Genomic DNA, 5,000 nt, shown 5'->3' on the forward strand with positions numbered 1-5,000 from the left:
AATGGACCACGGTTGCCAAGGTTGCGCAAGTTTTGGGCATTTTTTGCCCGGATATGCCCAAGTATGCCCCGATAGGCCCGTTACGCCCCGGTATGAACGCGTATGCCCGGATAGACTCGGTATGCCTTGGGATACATGCGTATGCCCCGATAGGCTTGGTACGCCCCGATATGCGCACGTGTGCCCCAGTAGGGCTCGGTATGCCCCGGTATGTACGCGTGTGCCCCGATAGGCCCGGTATGCCCCGATATGCACACGTGTGCCCCAATAGGGGTCGGTATGCCCCGGTAGGTACGCGTGTGCCCCGTAATGCACGTTTCGCAGATCTCCCCGCATGTCCCGCCCCTATATGTAATACTTACTTACTTACTTACTTTCTTTCTTGCTTGCTTGCTTGCTTGCAATGGTTGGGAGTGCCCGGCATGCCCCGCTGCAGAGACCAAGGGCGCAATGACTTGGCACCGCGGATGCCGGGACTCCGGCACTTCCCGTGGCACTGATGGTTGGTTCCAAAGACAAAAGGCCGTGCAAGGCCACCGCACCGCGGATGATTTTGCTCGTGCTGGCGCCGTTGTGTGGCCAAAGAACATGCGCGAATGCTCGTGTCGGAAGGGTTGGTGTCCTGGCCCCGCGGGTGTCACGAATGCTCGGTTGCGAAGACCATGGGACCAGAGCCATGGCACGTCGGATGATGGCTCCAGCTGGCGCCCCGGCACTTTCTGTGGCATTGATGCTCGGTTTCAAAGACAAACGTGCGCAGGGCCAGGGGACCGCGGATGACTGCTCGTGCTGGCCCCGTTGGGCGGCATTGATGGTCGGTTGCAAAGAAAATGCGCGATTGCTCGTGTCGGGGCCCGGCAAGCCAAGGCCAAGCGAGCCATGGCACGTCGGATGATGGCTCCAGCTGGCGCCCCGGCACTTTCTGTGGCATTGATGCTCGGTTTCAAAGACAAACGTGCGCAGGGCCAGGGGACCGCGGATGACTGCTCGTGCTGGCCCCGTTGGGCGGCATTGATGGTCGGTTGCAAAGAAAATGCGCGATTGCTCGTGTCGGGGCCTGGCAAGCCAAGGCCAAGCGAGCCATGGCAACGCGGATGATGGCTCGCTAGTGCTGGCGCCGTGCACAGTGGCCTCGCACACTCGCCCTGCACGCTTCCCTTGCACGCAGCCTTGCACACTAGCCTCGCATGCGAGCCTTGCACCCTAGCCATGCAAACTAGCCTTGCACGGTAGCCATGCACACAAGCCGTGCACATTAGCCATGCGCACAAGCCCCGCACACTAGCCTTGCGCACAACCCTTGCACACAAGCCATGCACTCGAGCAATGCACACAAGCCTTGCACTCAAGCAATGCACACAAGCCCTGGACACTAGCCTTGCACACGGGCCTGGCACACAAGCCTTGGGCACTAGCCTTGCGCACTAGCGTTCCACATGAGCCTTGCACACTAGCCTTGGACACTAGCCTTGCACACAGGCCTTGCACACTAGGCATGCTTGGGCGAGCTGATCCCGCATCAAGTCGACGGGTCTAGGCATTCTTGGGCGCAGATCCCGCATCGTCTCGTCGCGTCTGGGCGCAAACACGTCGCGTCTCGTTGCGTCTTCAGAAGTCGTCGCTAACAGCACCTTTGGTTGCCACTGGTGGTTAGGCTGGTTGGTTGCGCAAACCCTATAGGAGGGTGGCATGCTGGTGGGCGTTTTTGCCCGGATAGGCACTAGAATGTGCAGATTTTGGGCGTTTTTGCCTGGATAGGCTAAGGAATGGGCATGCTTTGGGCGTTTTTGCCCGGATAGGCACCGGAATGCTTGGCCTTGGCTTGTCCTAGCAAGGCATTGCTGGGTTGGGCTCCCTTGGCCTTTTGGGCGCCTTGGACGATGTCTTGCGAAGACCATGGGCACAAGGCCATGGCATATGGTGAGGAAAGGACCACGGTTGCCAAGGTTAGGCACCGGAATGCTTGGCCTTGGCTTGCCAAAGCAGGGCATTGCTGGGTTGGGCTCCCTTGGCCTTCCGGGCGCCTTGGACACTGTCTTGGGAAGACCATGGGCACAAGGCCATGGCATATGGTGGGGAATGGACCACGGTTGCCAAGGCTAGGCATATAGAGAGGAATTGCATTTTTGCCCGGATAGGCACCGGAATGCTTGGCCTTGGCTTGCCATAGCAGGGCATTGCTGGGTTGGGCTCCCTTGGCCTTCCGGGGGCCTTGGACGCTGTCTTGGGAAGACCATGGGCACAAGGCCATGGCATATAGTGAGGAATGGACCACGGTTGGCAAGGCTAGGCATATAGAGAGGAATGGACCACGGTTGCCAAGGTTGCGCAAGTTTTGGGCATTTTTTGCCCGGATATGCCCAAGTATGCCCCGATAGGCCCGTTACGCCCCGGTATGAACGCGTATGCCCGGATAGACTCGGTATGCCTTGGGATACATGCGTATGCCCCGATAGGCTTGGTACGCCCCGATATGCGCACGTGTGCCCCAGTAGGGCTCGGTATGCCCCGGTATGTACGCGTGTGCCCCGATAGGCCCGGTATGCCCCGATATGCACACGTGTGCCCCAATAGGGGTCGGTATGCCCCGGTAGGTACGCGTGTGCCCCGTAATGCACGTTTCGCAGATCTCCCCGCATGTCCCGCCCCTATATGTAATACTTACTTACTTACTTACTTTCTTTCTTGCTTGCTTGCTTGCTTGCAATGGTTGGGAGTGCCCGGCATGCCCCGCTGCAGAGACCAAGGGCGCAATGACTTGGCACCGCGGATGCCGGGACTCCGGCACTTCCCGTGGCACTGATGGTTGGTTCCAAAGACAAAAGGCCGTGCAAGGCCACCGCACCGCGGATGATTTTGCTCGTGCTGGCGCCGTTGTGTGGCCAAAGAACATGCGCGAATGCTCGTGTCGGAAGGGTTGGTGTCCTGGCCCCGCGGGTGTCACGAATGCTCGGTTGCGAAGACCATGGGACCAGAGCCATGGCACGTCGGATGATGGCTCCAGCTGGCGCCCCGGCACTTTCTGTGGCATTGATGCTCGGTTTCAAAGACAAACGTGCGCAGGGCCAGGGGACCGCGGATGACTGCTCGTGCTGGCCCCGTTGGGCGGCATTGATGGTCGGTTGCAAAGAAAATGCGCGATTGCTTGTGTCGGGGCCCGGCAAGCCAAGGCCAAGCGAGCCATGGCACGTCGGATGATGGCTCCAGCTGGCGCCCCGGCACTTTCTGTGGCATTGATGCTCGGTTTCAAAGACAAACGTGCGCAGGGCCAGGGGACCGCGGATGACTGCTCGTGCTGGCCCCGTTGGGCGGCATTGATGGTCGGTTGCAAAGAAAATGCGCGATTGCTCGTGTCGGGGCCTGGCAAGCCAAGGCCAAGCGAGCCATGGCAACGCGGATGATGGCTCGCTAGTGCTGGCGCCGTGCACAGTGGCCTCGCACACTCGCCCTGCACGCTTCCCTTGCACGCAGCCTTGCACACTAGCCTCGCATGCGAGCCTTGCACCCTAGCCATGCAAACTAGCCTTGCACGGTAGCCATGCACACAAGCCGTGCACATTAGCCATGCGCACAAGCCCCGCACACTAGCCTTGCGCACAACCCTTGCACACAAGCCATGCACTCGAGCAATGCACACAAGCCTTGCACTCAAGCAATGCACACAAGCCCTGGACACTAGCCTTGCACACGGGCCTGGCACACAAGCCTTGGGCACTAGCCTTGCGCACTAGCGTTCCACATGAGCCTTGCACACTAGCCTTGGACACTAGCCTTGCACACAGGCCTTGCACACTAGGCATGCTTGGGCGAGCTGATCCCGCATCAAGTCGACGGGTCTAGGCATTCTTGGGCGCAGATCCCGCATCGTCTCGTCGCGTCTGGGCGCAAACACGTCGCGTCTCGTTGCGTCTTCAGAAGTCGTCGCTAACAGCACCTTTGGTTGCCACTGGTGGTTAGGCTGGTTGGTTGCGCAAACCCTATAGGAGGGTGGCATGCTGGTGGGCGTTTTTGCCCGGATAGGCACTAGAATGTGCAGATTTTGGGCGTTTTTGCCTGGATAGGCTAAGGAATGGGCATGCTTTGGGCGTTTTTGCCCGGATAGGCACCGGAATGCTTGGCCTTGGCTTGTCCTAGCAAGGCATTGCTGGGTTGGGCTCCCTTGGCCTTTTGGGCGCCTTGGACGATGTCTTGCGAAGACCATGGGCACAAGGCCATGGCATATGGTGAGGAAAGGACCACGGTTGCCAAGGTTAGGCACCGGAATGCTTGGCCTTGGCTTGCCAAAGCAGGGCATTGCTGGGTTGGGCTCCCTTGGCCTTCCGGGCGCCTTGGACACTGTCTTGGGAAGACCATGGGCACAAGGCCATGGCATATGGTGGGGAATGGACCACGGTTGCCAAGGCTAGGCATATAGAGAGGAATTGCATTTTTGCCCGGATAGGCACCGGAATGCTTGGCCTTGGCTTGCCATAGCAGGGCATTGCTGGGTTGGGCTCCCTTGGCCTTCCGGGGGCCTTGGACGCTGTCTTGGGAAGACCATGGGCACAAGGCCATGGCATATAGTGAGGAATGGACCACGGTTGGCAAGGCTAGGCATATAGAGAGGAATGGACCACGGTTGCCAAGGTTGCGCAAGTTTTGGGCATTTTTTGCCCGGATATGCCCAAGTATGCCCCGATAGGCCCGTTACGCCCCGGTATGAACGCGTATGCCCGGATAGACTCGGTATGCCTTGGGATACATGCGTATGCCCCGATAGGCTTGGTACGCCCCGATATGCGCACGTGTGCCCCAGTAGGGCTCGGTATGCCCCGGTATGTACGCGTGTGCCCCGATAGGCCCGGTATGCCCCGATATGCACACGTGTGCCCCAATAGGGGTCGGTATGCCCCGGTAGGTACGCGTGTGCCCCGTAATGCACGTTTCGCAGATCTCCCCGCATGTCCCGCCCCTATATGTAATACTTACTTACTTACTTACTTTCTTTCTTGCTTGCTTGC

This window comes from Tasmannia lanceolata, unplaced genomic scaffold (genome assembly GCF_043159265.1).
Source record: "Tasmannia lanceolata isolate RefF3 unplaced genomic scaffold, GAP_Taslan_0.1 ptg000391l, whole genome shotgun sequence".
NCBI classification, from domain to species: Eukaryota; Viridiplantae; Streptophyta; class Magnoliopsida; order Canellales; family Winteraceae; genus Tasmannia; species Tasmannia lanceolata.